Source organism: Hyla sarda, chromosome 5, assembly GCF_029499605.1.
Source record: "Hyla sarda isolate aHylSar1 chromosome 5, aHylSar1.hap1, whole genome shotgun sequence".
NCBI lineage: Eukaryota > Metazoa > Chordata > Amphibia > Anura > Hylidae > Hyla > Hyla sarda.
The window spans coordinates 381,035,893-381,052,452 of NC_079193.1; the positions used below are offsets into that span (position 1 = coordinate 381,035,893).

The window sequence follows — 16,560 nt, forward strand, 5'->3', positions numbered from 1 at the left end:
TAATCCCGGGGTTGGAGACACATAGAAGAATGCAGGCTGATTTGGAGAAAACATGGGGAAAATGCCAGGAACATACTCCCTTGTAGGTCGGACATCCGGGAGAGGTGGCGATGGAAATACTGGTAAATATTCTTTAAGACAGACTTTGATACAATTTCGGTGAATGACTTGTGGCTCATACCCAGGCTTCTGGACTTCGTACACATCGGACTCAGGATAGGGTATGGCCGTCACCGTATAGGGTTCTGTCTCCTGATTGAATCTAATTTTTTGGTTCTTGGGAACTTCTGCAGCCAGACTTTATCACCCACCTGGAGTGGTTTGGTAGAAGCATTGCGGTTGTAACCATCTTGTTGTATTTGTTGGGCCTCACCCATTTTCTTACTGACAATCTCCTTGGCCTCTTGAATTCTTCTCTGGTGGTCAGAAAGCCACTCCAGGGACATTTGTGGAAATTTGTTGATGGGGGCCTGCAACCCAAATGTGCAGTCTTTCAGCAGCTGCCCATGTCGTCCCATCATCAAGAAGAAAGGGGTGTGTTCGGTGGGGCAGTGCACTGTATTGTTGTAAATTTCCAACAACTCGGGTAGTAACCGGGGCCATTCTTCTTGCCCTGACACAGGCTGCTCGCAGCATATGGATGAAGACTTGGGTGATACGTTCACAGAGCCCGTTCCCCTGAGGGTGATAGGCAGTGGTCCGGAGCTTCTTGCGGTCATGGAATTGACATATTTCTTGGAAGAGTTAAGCCTTGAAGGCCGTTCCACGGTCAGTTAAGATAGACTCCGGACACCAAAGTGTCTGCACCCATTTGGAGTAGAACATCTGGGTCGCTGTCTTGGCTGTGAGATCTTTGACGGGCACAACAACAACACATTTAGAGTAATGATCCACCATGGTGAGAGCATAGGTATACCCAATTTCACATGGCCTAGCGCTACCAACTGGTTGGGTCTGTCACTCTGGATGGAGTGGAGGGGTGCTCTTGTATCCTTGCACACATTCTTGGTGACGTTACAGACTGCACATTCACTGCACCATTTCTCAATGTGGCTCAGCATTCCGATCCAATAGAATCTTCGCCTGACAGTGGCTTTGGTCTTGTGGACTCCGAAGTGACCCGACTGGTCATGATATGCATTGAGGACAATTGCCGCATCTCTTCGGGGAACTAGAATCTGATGAAGTTGATCACCAGAGACCGGATCCAAAGAATTTCGGTACAACAGTACTTTGTGTACAAACAGTCGCTTCCTCTATCACCACAGACTCTTCAACTCATAATCACAATGGGCCTGGCATAGACGGGTTGGTACCTTTTCCACCAGAAGGTAGTTCAACAGATCCCCCATAACTCGACTTTCATCTTGAAGAGTCTTCTAGGTGTACAGGCCTTCTTTAACCCTTGATAAAATGGGGGCATCTCCATGTCTTCCCACATGTCTTCGACAGGTGGTTCTTCACCAGGGGTCATCCGAGACAGTACATCAGCATTGACCTTTGACTTGCCACTCCTGTACTTGATGTTGAAGCTGTAATTAGCTAATCTTGAAGCCCATCACTGTTCAATGGCACCCAACTTGGCAGTGTTCAGGTGGGCCAACGGGTTATTATCCATGTAGACAGTAAATGGCGTGGCAGCCAAATAATCCTGGAATTTTTCTGTCACGGCCCATACCAGGGCGAGAAGTTCCAATTTGAATGAGCTGTAATTGGCATAATTCTTCTCTGCTCCTCGGAGGTTACGACTGGCATAGGCAATTACTCTGTTTTGTCCTTCCTGGACTTGTGACAGAACAGCTCCCAGACCTTCAAAACTGGCATCAGTATACAGCTGGAACGGCAGACTGTAGTCTGGATATGCCAAGATGAGTGGTTCTGTCAGTAGACGTTTAAGAGCTCAGAACGCTATCTCTTCAATAGGTAGTCTTGCATTATATTTCTCCTTCACCGTACCCTGTAGGAGAGCTGTGAAGGGTTCTGCAATTTGGGCGAAGTGTGGGATGAAGCGGCGGTAGTAGCCAGCGAATCCCAGGAAGCTCCTGACATCTTTCACCGTGCGCGGGGTAGGCCAGTTCTTGACAGCATCCACCTTTTAAGGATTTGGCTGGACTCCCTCTGCGCTGACAACATGTCCCAAAAAATGACTCCGGCGCTTGTTACTGAACAACGGCAGCTTTATTGAGTCAGACAGATGTAACAGTCTATACGGCTTGGCTAGGGCCCAAGGGGGCAGGGCCATGCCAACTTGAGACAGACTTGACTTGGACTGACTTGACTGACACTGACTGACAGACTTCACCCTGTTTGTAGCTTACCAGTTTTTGACTTTCACCTGTGGGGCAGTAGACTTGTGGATCCATGTCTGCGTGGTAGACTTTGGGCCTTCTTAGGACACCAGACACTCTTTCAGGACTTGACCTCACTGTAGCTCAACAAAGACTCAAAGAGAAAGCTCCACCCAGGGTTTATATGGGGGAGGCTCTGGAGGGGTCCCATACGTCACCCTGTAGGTCACATGGTAACTGGTACCTTCCCTGGTTACAATCACATGACAACAGTACTTAAAGGCATAGAACAATTATGTACATTGCATTGGATAACACATATATTATTCAACTTTTCAGGGCACACAGGTGAAGGGGAGGCCCAGGGGTCACAGAATGGAGTCTGCCTGACAGGACAGCAATGGTACAGGGGTGCAACTCCTGTACTGGGCCAACACAAGACCAAGGCCTAGTCACGCAGCCACTATCCGTGGAACCCCCTTCAGGTGAAAGTCAAAGCCTGGTAAGCCTAAATACAGGGGAGAAGTCTAGTTAGCATAGTCAAGTCTAAAGTCAGCGAGGGACTGCATAATTGACTCCAAGCAGGGACGTGCACAGACATTTTGAAGGGCAGGTGCTCAAGTAAAAAAAGAGGGCACTTTTCATAATTTAAAAAACGTCTGCCAGACTTAATGGGCAGATGTGCTGCGGCCCAGGGACACAGTGGACTCCCGCCAGGCCTCCTTGACATTCCTATCCCCATAAAAGTTGGTGTTTTTGTAAAATAAAGTCAAGAACGGTTTCTATGAAGGTCTGCCATGTGTATATACACTTTGTCTGTGCTGCCAGTCTTATTTACAGAAAACATGTGACAGCTGCCCTATAATATACTGTATTATAGAGGAGATTCATCAAAACCTGTGCAGAGAAAGAGCGGTGCAGTTGTCCATAGCAACCAATCAGATCGCTGCTTTCATTTTGCAGAAGGATTTTCCTCTGCAAAGGTTATAATAAATCTCCCCCTATATGCCCCCACCTGAGCTCTATATGACAGAACGTGCACTGTATCTGGCCTAACCCAGCACCCATCCCCAATCACCCATCCCCAATCACCCAGCACCCATCCCCAATCACTCATCACAATCACCCAGCACCCATCCCCAATCCCCCATCACAATCACCCAGCACCCATCCCCAATCCCCCATCACCAATCACCCATCACCCAGCACCAATCACCCATCACCCATCCCCTATCACCCATCACAATCACCCAGCACCCATCCCCAATCCCCCATCACCAATCACCCAGCACCAATCACCCAGCACCCATCCCCCATCACCAATCACCCAGCACCCATCCCCAATCACCCATCCCCAATCACCCATCACAATCACCCAGCACCCATCCCCAATCCCCCATCACCAATCACCCAGCACCAATCACCCAGCACCAATCACCAGCACCCATCCCCTATCACCCATCCCCAATCACCCAGCACCCATCCCCAATCACCCATCACAATCACCCAGCACCCATCCCCAATCCCCCATCACCAATAATCCATCACCCAGCACCAATCACCCAGCACCCATCCCCCATCACCCATCACCAAATCACCCAGCACCCATCCCCAATCACCCAGCACCCATCACCCACCTTATGCAGGAATCTCCACACAGCTCTGGTTCTTACACTGAAGAGATGACACCACACTAATATATGCTTACATGCTACAATATACAAGAGTTGGAGAAAAAAGAATTATAAATATACAAAGCCGGCCGGGCATAGCACAGCATACAGGATGGAGGCAAGGAAGCTCCGCCTCCATTGCGCACAAGACTGACTTCGCATACTAGCAATGTGGGGCAATACCTAGAAAACGTCTGCTCCACATTTAGTAAGTATAACATTATCTTTCTCCTGTTCTCCTGCACTGTAACCTGGTGTATTGGGTTTAGTGCGAGTAAACAGCCTGTCAGTTTCCCTTTAATTATTTACCGTACCCCCCTTATTGATCTATATACTGTGCCACCATTCATCTATTAATTCATTATATACTGTGCCACCATTCATCTATGAATTCCCTATATACTGTGCCACCATTCATCTATTAATTCCCTATATACTGTGCCACCATTCATCTATTAATTCCCTATATACTGTGCCACCATTCATCTATTAATTCATTATATACTGTGCCACCATTCATCTATTAATTCCCTATATACTGTGCCACCATTGATGAACTATATACTGTGTTACTATTATTTATTGCGTTCACACGTGCAGATTTTCTGCTACAGATCTGCTGCAGATTTGCTTTAGCAGATTTCTCTTTCCATTGTCAATGGGAAGCACAATCTGCAGCTGCAAAATCTGCAGCAGATCTGCAGTAAAAATAGGCACGTGTGAACGCACCCTAAGGATCTATACACAGTGCCAGCATACATAAAAAATATAATGTTCCAATATAATGAAATATATACTGTGCTTCCATAAATTCCCTATATACTGTGCTTACATAGTTATTACCTAGTACATAGGAAATATACACACATACAAAGAGACACTTTGACACATACATACAAGTACAGTACAAATATACATATATAAACATAAATACACAGACACACATATAACATGGAATATATACTAAAATACATAGCCAATAAGCACATCATACATACAGGTGCACACATACAATCACTCACAGATATATACACATACACATAGATTCACTTGCTCATATATATATATATATATATATATATATATATATATACACACATATACATAAATTCACTTGCTCATATATATACACAAACACATACATACATACACACATACAAAGATTCACTTGCTCACATATATTGGCACAGACATAGAGATACACGCACACACACACACACACACACATATATATATATATATATATATATATATATATATATATATATACACATCACACTGACATACAGTCACTCAATATATACACAGTCACCAGTGGCGTAGCTATAGAGGTCGCAAAGGTCGCCCGCAGGGCCCCCCTGCCACTATACTCTACTACGGCCGCAGGTCGGGCACCTGAATTTTTCACCTCACACCGGGCCTGCCAGTACCAGGCCCGGAGCTAGCCTCAAACCCCCCGCCCCTCCCCCGCCGAGGTCCCGGGCCTGAAGGGGAGGCTTGTGGCAGCGGCGCTAGCCTCAACCCCCCCCCCCCCCCTTCTACCGCAACACCATAAGTAAGTACACACCATAATGTTGCCGAGATATACATCCCCCTCCTCCCCTCACCGTATGCAGCACAGCGTATGCAGACATGCTCCTAATGCCTGCAGCAACGGCCTAGGAGTGAGCGCAGAGGAGGGACCGGATCACCAGCAAGTCTCCTTGCTGAACTTCATGGCGGCCGCAGGTGAGTGAGGAGGGGTTAATAGAGGAGCAGCGGGGGGCTTAATTTGGGGTCCGGAGGAGCGGCAGGGGTGGCCAGGTGGTCGGGTTGCTGGGTCTTAATTTTGGGTCCGGGGGGGGGGGGGGTTGGTGTTAATTTCAGGTCCGGAGGGGGATGTTATATTTGGGGTCCAGAGGTAGAGTGTGTGTGTATGATGTTGTCTGTGTATGTACTGTATGTATGGTGTATGTATGATGTGTGTATATACTGTATGTATGGATGATGTGTGTATATGTACTGTATGTATGGTGTATGTATGATGTGTGTATGTACTGTATGTATGATGTGTGTGTATGTACTGTATGTATGGTGTATGTATGATGTGTGTATGTATGATGTGTATATGTACTGTATGTATGGTGTATGTATGATGTGTGTATATGTACTGCATGTATGGTGTATGTATGATGAGTGTATGTACTGTATGTTTGGTGTATGTATGATGTGTGTATATGTACTGTATGTATGGTGTATGTATGATGTGTGTATGTACTGTATGTATGGTGTATGTATGATGAGTGTATGTACTGTATGTATGGTGTATGTATGATCTGTGTGTATGTACTGTATGTATTGTGTATGTATGATGTGTGTGTATGTACTGTATGTATGGTGTATGTATGATGTATGTATGGTGTGTGAATGATGTGTGTAAGCAACATGTATGTATGTATGATGTGTGGAGATGTGTGTAAGCTAGAAGGATGTATATATGATGTGTGTATGCATGGTGTATGTATGATGTGTATATGTACTGTATGTATGGTGTATGTATGATGAGTGTATGTACTGTATGTATGGTGTATGTATGATGAGTGTATGTACTGTATGCATGGTGTATGTATGATGTGTGTATGTACTGTATGCATGGTGTATGTATGATGTGTGTATATGTACTGTATGTATAGTGTATGTATGATGTGTGTATGGTGTATGAATGATGTGTGTAAGCAACATGTATGTATGTATGATGTGTGGAGATGTGTGTAAGGGGGGGGGGGTGTAGGAGGCACCGGCCATGTGTTTGTATGATGAGTATGATGAGTGTATGTTTGATAGATGTGTGTAAGCTAGATGTGTGCGTGTATGTGTGTGTATTTGTGATGTGTGTATGTATGATAAATGTGTGTAAGCTAGATGGATGTATCTATGATGTGTGGATGTATGATGTATGTGAATGTATGATGGATGTGTGTATGATAGATGTACGTATGAATGATAGGTGTGTGTATGTATGATAGATGGGTGTATGCTGTGTATTTGTATCATACATCTATCATACATGCAAATATCATAACCATACATCTACCATACATACACCAGTCTCATACACATCTATCATACATAAATACATATACTGTTCATCAATGTGGGGGGACAGGAGGTGATTGGGTATGGTTCAGACTTTGTGGTCTGGAGAGTTTGACAGGGGAGCCTAGAGAAGAATTCTGGGGTCTGGGGAGGGGGCAGAGATGCCTGGAGAGGACTTGGTGGTCTAGGGAGGGGGGGGGGGGGGAAGAGGAGCATGTAGAAGGACTTATGGGTCTGGGAGGAAAGGGGGGTTGGAACAGGGGAGCCAGTAGAAGGACAGAGGGGTCTAGAGGAGGACAGGTGTGATTCAGCTAAACTGAGAAGAAACAGTGTGTAACAGTATTATTATTATGGAGGGATTATTATATTTGGAAGGTAGTGTGTGGCAGGGTTATATTCAGAGGGTACAGCGTACAGCATGGTTATTTTGGGGGGTTTATATTCAGGGGCACAGTGTGTGGAAGTATTATATTCAGGGGTACAGTGGGTAGCAGTGTTACTTTCATGGGCACCATGTGGCAGTATTATATTCAGAGGGTATGGTGTGTGGTAGTATTATATTCAGAGAGCACAGTGTGTGGCAGGATTATATTCAGGGGTAGCAGTAGGTGGCAATATTTTATTCAGGGGGAACAGGAGGTGGCAATTTTATATTCAGGGGAACAGTAGGTGGCAATATTATATTCAGGGGGTACAGTGGGTGGCAGTATTATATTCAGAGGGTACAGTGTATGGTAGTTTTATATTCAGGGGATACAGTATATGGCAGTATTATATTCAGGGGGTACAGTGTGTGGCAGTATTCAGGGATACAGTGTGTGGCAGTATTATATTCAGGGGATACAGTGTGTGGCAGTATTATATTCAGTGGGTACAGTGTGTGGCAGTATTATATTCAGGGGGTACAGTGTGTGGCAGTATTATATTCCGAGGATGCAGTGTGTGGCAGTATTATATTCAGAGGATGCAATGTGTGGCAGTATTATATTCAGGGGATACAATGTGTGGCAGTATTATATTCAGAGGGTGCAGTGTGTGGCAGTATTATATTCAGGGGAGACAGTGTGTGGCAGTATTATATTCAGGGGGTACAGTGGGTGGCAGTATTATATTCAGGGGGTGCAGTGGGTGGCAGTATTATATTCAGGGGGTTCAGTATTTAGCAGAATAATAATGATTCATATCTTCATACAGAGGATGAGCATCTACTGACAAAGTGAGAACTTATTATGTCCGGGCGTCAGACTCTGCAGAGAAGATGGAGCTGGAAGACGTCCTGACATCTGAACCAGTTGGAGAAGAAAAGAAAAGACAACAGAGAAGACGTCACTCAGGTCACTGATATCATTGTGTTTTCTCCTGACTGTCCCATCAGAGCTGGAGTCACTTGTTAGTTCTGCAGTGATGATAGGTGACACTGTAGCCTAATCTGTGGCTCTCCATCTGTTGCAAAACTACAACTCCCACAATGCCTGAGGCTCTCCAGACATGATGGGAGTTATAGTTTTACAACAGCTGGAGAGCAACTGGAACAAAGGTGATAGGTGGGGGTCCCAGCAGTTGGACCCCAGTAGAAAAATGTGCTGCTTATTCTTAAATGCCCAGGCCTATGTTTTGTCTGTCCGGCCCTGCCTGTTAGTCACTTATATAGTTGTGTATTCTCCTGACTGTGTCCCATCAGTGCTGTAGTCACTGATATCTTTGTGCGGCCGAGTAAGGGGTCACCTGGGATTGGGGAAGCAGGTTGTCAGATGATAGGGGGGCCCTGGGCAAATTTTTGCACCGGGGCCCTGTGGTTTCTAGCTACGCCCCTGACAGTCACTTACACTAAGGCCCCAGCCATCCCTCTCTGCACAGGCACATACATAGAGATACACACACATATACACATCATACAGACACACTGACATAAAATCATTCACATCTATACACAATCACTTACAGTAACTAAGGGCTCCATCCCCCTCGGCATAGACTAAAGTTCGTGGCTTGGACATGCTGTGGGCGGGGCTTCTCTCTGCCTTCTCTGCTCCTGTCTCCTCCATGTGGAGAGAAGCAGAGAAATAGCTAATAATGACAGGGCGAGTGGCGCCCCCTTCCTGCAGGGAGGGCACAGCACCCCCCATTAAACAACATACAAATCTCACCAGCAATGGATCCTTTTTACTGAACCTGTCACCCTGAGTCTGTAGCTCCTTTTGTGAGGGCACTAGAGGGGCAGGTGAGGAAAAGGGCAGGCGCTCCAGACCCCTTTCCCTCCTATGTGTGCATGTCCCTGACTCCAAGTAAACTACACGTCACAGCGAGCCCACAAGTCTCCTAAAGTCAATTGGTCATCTCCTTGGGCCTAAACTCAGCTGTAAAGACTTTAACATCAGTCTGCCTCAGTAAATCTGCCGTTGTTCCGTAACCTTGCATCAGAGTGATTATTTGCCCCGCACCGAGCCCAGGAACCAGCGGTCATGCCTCGGGTGGTGTAGAGGATAACCACACCCTGGCGTCATGAATACTAAGGGTTAATAACATCTGCCCTAATGGTAACAACATCTGCCCTTCATCACACCCCTCACCACAAATGTGTTAGGGCTGGAGGCCTAAATAAGAGGAGACACAATAGATGCCGATCCCTTTGAGGCCGCATTCCCACGGCAGAATTTCTGCACTGAATTCTGCATGAATTTAATTGGCTATAAATTCATGCAGAATTTAGTGCAGAAATTCTGCCGTGTGAACCGGGCCTAATATAGATATCGTATGAAAAGTTATAACTGTGATCGGGGTCAGGAGGAGTCACCTGGAGCCTCAAATCTCACACAACATCTCCATTCATACAGATTATGAATAAGACCGAGATGTTACAGAATATCTATGAACAGGTTCTCCTGCATTCTATTGTTCTATTTACATTATATATAATAAAGGAGAACACGACCTCTCCCACCTGACACCCACAACCCCCGGGGCAGGGCCAGAGGTATGTAAGTCAATCGTACTATATATATATACTCATGAGGATGACACCTGACATCCAGGCCAGGAGAAGTGGTACTGTGCAGTGTATATATATATATATATCTATATCTATATATATATATATATATATATATATATATATATATACACACACACACACACACAGAATAAGAGCAGATACTGAGGAACTCTTTTATTTTATATAAAGTACAAAACATAAACCAACATAAAATCCATAACAATGATAATCAAATGAACATAAATAAACCTGATACATAACAAATCATAATATTACAAACACAAACAAAATCCCTTCTGGTCCAGCACAACACACACTACATACCTATATACACACACACACACCACATGTGCTCCGGTGTTCACCTATACAGGGTGCCTCCAGTTGTTTCCCCACTACAACTCCCAGCATTCCCTGACAGCCAATAGATGTCAGGGCAAGCTGGGAGTTGCAGTGGGGAAACAGCTGGAGGCACCCTGTATAGGTGAACTACGGGCGGAAGTGCCGGCCCCAGCAGGCATCAGTGATGTGGTGCCTGCTGGGGAAGTCTGCCTGGTAGTGAGCTCACTACCAGGCAGACAAAAAAGCATTTTTAATATGTAAAAAAAAAAAAATTAAAGGCAGGGAGGGGGTTAGAGATAGATGGGTAATAGGCAGGGACAGAAAAAAAAAAGTGATGGTGGGAGCTACCCTTTAAATGCTTGTGGTACATCCAATGCACAATAACAGTCTCAGGAATACAGTCTCTATAAAGTTCAATGACTGACAGTTGTTGCGGACCTTGACTTCTGATATAGTCTGAGAATTTAGGGTAATTTGCGAAGATCCGTCTGGATTTAGGGGATAGATAACGTCCGGTGATCTTGCAGAGTGCTTAGGGATTGATACACTCACGATTCTGAATAGATCAGCCGTTGCCGCAAGGCTCAGGCCTAACTCAGATTGCTGCGCAGATCCTGCTCGTTTGACAGCCCGGGAACAAGAGAGAGAATAATGGCCGCAACTCCCTTATATGGGCAGGGGCAGGGCCGTTTTGGATTGGTCCGAGTAACTGTCACTCACTGTTACAGGGAGTGATGGGCGAAATACGTCACAGGGACTTCCAAAGATCCTTAAGCATAAAAACCATAGAGTTTACCTGATCACGTGACCCGCAGGTCCTGCTACCCTCCGTACAGGTAATTAACCATTTATATACATTTGTAAAATTAAATTTATATAAATCCTAAATATCTGCTAGATAAGGAAAACCTAGATGAGAGGTGACAAGGGGTGGACTAGATAAGAAGAACCCCGACATCCTAGGGACTCTGGCTATGGGGACTTCTACACACAGGTACCGGATAGGATGCGGTACCGGGACACTACATATACATATATACAACCCCCATACATATATACAACCCTTACACAATATACAACCCCTATACATATATACAACCCCTATACATATATCCAACACAACTCCTATACATATATATAACCCCTATACATATATACAGTCCCTACACCATAACAACAACCCATCAGGGCTCCGGTTCGATGTCTGTAAGCCTCCTACATCTTTTCATCTTGATCAAAACAAAAATGTCTGGTGACAGCTTCAGCCGATCACCAGGGAGGAGATTACTCGGCTAGGGCACCTTAAAGGTGAAACCCCTCAACAGGGAAGAGGCTGCAAATGCCCCCAACCTTTCATACTCCAAAGAACGAACCTTCACCAGGTCACAGAGAGTGTTCCTACAAACCTCGTCCACGGGGAGGATTTTATGTCTCGTCGACACAAAACACCTCGCTTGCCACGTGTGATACCTGACCACTACACTGACTAAAAAAGAAGTGCACCGGTCCCGGACACCAAGATCTTTGAAGGCCCCATAAAGCCACCCAGCATAGGAAAGGGCAGCCAGCCGCGGCCAGCCGATGGAAGCTCCCACCCTTTGATATACCTCTATATTAAAAGGGCACTGAAGGAGGAAGTGGTCCATGTCCTCCAGCAAACCCCCACACTCCTCCTGGGGACAACCCTTTTCATCAGAGTTCCTGTACTTCAGATTGCCCCTTACATATAGCTTACCATGGAAGCCTCGCCAGGTCAAGTCTCAATACTTCAAGGGGATCCTAGGTGAATTTAAAAGAGCCAACCCAATCCCTTGATCCCGACCTGGGCAATCCTTGATGGCTAGTGGTTTCTGGAAATGAGTCAGCAAGACCCTGTTATCGAGGATTTTCCTCGGCAGAGTTGTTACCTCCCACATCCCCAGCCCCCACTTCCTCATGACCTTCAGAACCAGTACAGCATAAGTCGGGAAATGCCCATGTGGCGTGCGAAGATCCTTCACTTGACCGCCTCTCTCCCATTCCTGGAAGAAAGGCTGAAACCATCTCCTGCAAGAGACTACCCACGGAGAAGCCCTCTCTGTCCAGAGGTTTGATATATTGGTCTTTAAAAAGGTATTCACTAGGAATACCACCGGGTTGACCATACCCAACCTGCCTAGTCTCCTCGCGCGGTAAGTCACCTCCCTCTTAATTAGGTTCAGTCTGTTCCCCCACAACATTAGGAAGAACAGACTGTAGACCCAGGCCCAGGGAGGTTCTGGCAAAAGGCTGACGTTGCCCAAATAGATTAACAACGGGAGCAAGAAAGACCTGATCAAGAAGACCCTTTCCCTAAAGGTCAAAGACCAACCTTTCCACTGTTCCACTCTTTTGGAGACATCGTCCAATCTGCTTTCCCAATTTCATGTGGGGTAATCCCCGGGACCAAATTCGATGCCCAGAATTTTTGCAGATTCCTGGGGCCCAGGGAGGGTGTCCGGGAGACAAAACTCAGGTCACTTGTCCAGGTTAATCTTAGACCCGGATGCCTCCGAGTAGCAATCCACCTCCGACATCACCCACTCCGCCTCCCCTTGCGAGGAGACAAAAATGGAGACATCATCAGCATATGCCACTACCCTTAAGGCAGAATCTGGCACCGCCGAGTCCATCCTCACCCCCGCCAACGGTCCCCGATCGATCCATCGAATGAAGGGGTCGATCGCGAACACATAAAGCAAAGGTCTTAATGGACAGCCTTGACGCACACCAGACTCCACCCCAAAAGGGCAGCCCACCCAACCGTTTACCAATGGAAAAGTCTCAGCCCCTGCATACAATGTTCTCAGCCAATCTACAAACCCCCCCGGCAGACCGTATTTCAAAAGAGTGGACCAGAGATAATTGTGATCAACTCGATCAAAAGCCTTTGCCTGGTCCAAGGACAGCAGAAACCCCTTCCAGTAACCAGCCCGACCCTGCTCCACGGCCTCGCGGACACCCAGCACCGCACTAAAAGTGCTACGACCGGGAACAGAGCAGTGCTGGGATAGGGTGCAAATTTCATCAACCTGTTGAAGAGCACTTTTGCCAGGATCTTTCTGTCCACATTGAGAAGCGCTATGGGACACCAATTCTCAATGCGGGACGAGTCTTTACCCTTTGACAGGATGATAAGAGCCGACCTCCTCATTGACTTAAGTCAAGAGGGGAACCAAAGTGTCCTTAAAGGTCTTATAAAACTCGGATGTTAAGCCATCCGGCCCTGGCGACTTTTTGAGGGCAAGCCTCTCAATTGCCAGCTTCACTTCCTCTTCTCTGATCTTCTCTGTCAAAACATTAAGAGAGGGGTCTACGCCTGACTGGAAAATGGCATCAGCCGGGAAAGCCGACATCCTGCCCCGATCTAGATTCCTCTTCCCCAAGAGGTGCGAGTAAAAGGCTCTGACGACCTCCAGGATCCCCAATCTGGACTTGTTCAGAGATCCTGTACTATCGATCAGGCCGGTCACGATCTTACAATCCACTGACATCTTACAGCTCCGGCAAGGGTCGGGCGAGCGGTACTTCCCGAAATCCCTCTCGAAAACCAAAGATGCGTGTCTATCATACTGGCACTTCTTTAGCAAAGATTTCACCCTGGAGATTTCCTCTCGGTAACCGCCAGTCGAGACCAGAACCTCGAATTTCCTCCTTAATTCCTGATAGAGGCGATCCCTATTCAGACTCCTAAGATTCGCGGTCTGGCGGAAGAATCTCGCTGCTTGTTTTTTGAACATCTCTCACCTCTCTGACTTAGTGCTGTATAAGTCCAGTAATGGTACCTGGCTCTGCAGAAACTCCTCAAAGGAACTTATCTCCTTGACTTCCAGGAGAGACGAATTCAGCTTCCACAATCCCCTTCCCATCCTGGGGGTCTCTGAAACATTCAAAGAAAGCATAATCAAACAGTGGTCGGAGAACTCCACCTCAACGAAACTGACATCAAAAATGGGGTACCATGAGGATGTATCAGGGCAAAGATGTCACCTGCCCTGAAATCCATCTTGAGGAGGAGCTCTACCACATTTGTCCTGTTTGGACAAGTATCATTTCCCCTCCACCTAAGACGGACCACATTCCTCCTGTTGACCCCAGACCCGGCTGTGGGGAGTGACCATGACTCCTCTCCTCTCCTTTGCTCTCGGAAGGCCCTGAGGCCGTGCCTCTCTATCCAAAAGGACAGTTCTACCTCTCTACCCTCTACAGTGATGGATTTATCCCCCCTCTGCAAGGCCTCCAGAAAGCGTCTCTGAAGGTCACTATTCCCAGGACCAGAGGGTGCAGGACTCTCATGTGGCCTACGTGACCCGGCAACAACACTGGCATAACTCCTATTGGGCACCTCTGATGGACCAGTCACTCCAGCATCCCTTTCACTCCCAACAGAATCCATACTCTCCCCCCTCTCACACTCACATCCCCTCCACCCATCCTCTCATCATCCTTCCCATCCTCCCTCACTCCCTCTCCCCCATTCACACCTCCATTCAGTCCTGGACCAGACCCCACAGACAGACCCCCCGTATGTACAGTATTTACAATATGTACAATATTTACAGATGGGACCTCAGCGTCCTCGAGTGATCCTGACCAGTCTTGCTCCGCCGCAATAACAGACTCTGACGGGTCAGGAACCCCGTCTGCTTCACCGGCCACAGGAAAGTCCTTTGGGGCCACAGGCCATCCAGAAACAGTTTTTATAATATTGTCCATAGAACCTCCTGCCCCCATGGGTTTGAGGACAGTCCCCTTCATGTTTCAATGGCTTTAGCAGCTGCCATAGCGCCGGCTTTATTATCCCTGCCGAGGTGCCACCTGCCCCAACTGCAGAGGTTCCCCCTCGAGAAGCCCCTGCAGGTGACACCCCGACAGCAGACAACACACCAGCCACAGACCCCACCGCAGAGCCTGCTTTGCCACTAGGCACCCTATGGTGCCGCTTATCTCCACCCTCGCTCCTAATCTCCGGGACCAAAGCTTTACCCCTGACCGTTTTGCCCTGGCCCGGTGCCGAAGAAAAGCAGCCTCCCGCTGGTCTGCTGACCGCACCAAACATGTCCGGCTTCACAGCCGAAATCGCCCCGACACTCTTATCGCTACTACAAGCTGAAACAGTGTCACATGACTCTCCTGTAGGAACCTCCATACTCTGCCCACTGCTCTTCCCCTCCACAGAACCCACCACAGGGCCCTGACTAGGTGGAGCTGGGGAAAGGGGGACATAAGAAAATGACACCGACTCACCCCTTTTCTTTTCACTTCTCCCTTTTCTCCTCCTCATCCCGTACAGGGTCATCTCCGAATGTAAAATGCTCCAAACGTACCGGAGACTCCATCTCCCTGATGACCGCCATGAGTCTCCCCCCGGGGTCACTGCTCTCCTCTTCCTGGATCCTGGCGCTGAGGCTGGAGGTGCTTGTCCGGGGCAGATCCCGCTCTGAGACCCCTGCGATGGATCCTGGGCCATAATAGGCTTGTCATCCTACTTGGCTGTAGCCATGGGGTCACTTAACCCCTTCATCTCTGCAAACCTCTCCTGGTTACACAGCTTTTCCAGGAAAGGACCGCAGTTGGTCTGAATGTTCATATTCTTCTTTTCTGTGATGTTAATTTCAGACTTTAGTTCTGTTAGGATCTTATTGGCCTCTGCGCGCCTGCTACCAGATGCGGTGTTTGCCCGCACTCGAGCGCATCTCAGCTTTGCACACAATCTGCACAGTTCTTTGCCATTACTTTTAAATTCTTGCAAAAAAAAAAAGCAATTCTTGTTGCAAAGTCACTCACTGACTCCTGGGGCCTCTGCCCACCCCAATCCTTCACTTCTTCACCTGAAACCTCTTGGCTTAGGCCAGAAACTAGAGGGGGGGCAGGAGAAACATTGCTGCTTCCCCCACCAGGTCTCCTTACCCCCTCTGTCCCCGCCGGCCAGGCAGAAGGGAGCAGGAACTAGGAGCCACACAGATCGCCTCCCAGCAGCAGCACTGACAAACGATCCACCTGAGGGTTACACCCAGTATACAGGACAGGAGAAGTTGTACTGTGCAGTGTGTATATATATATACAGTCGCATACATGTGAGGATATCCTTATGAGTGTAAAGACAATGGGGAAGATTTAACAAATCCTGTGCAGAGTTGCCCATAGCAACCAATCAGATCGCTTCTTTCAT

The 16,560-nt window shown here is 47.3% G+C and overlaps 1 protein-coding gene across 1 annotated transcript in view; it reads right to left on the reverse strand.

The window, feature by feature from the left end:
- LOC130274601 (polycystic kidney disease protein 1-like 3) overlaps positions 1-16,560 on the reverse strand; it is a 103,785-nt gene that overhangs the window by 27,138 nt on the left and 60,087 nt on the right. The window lies entirely within an intron of this gene.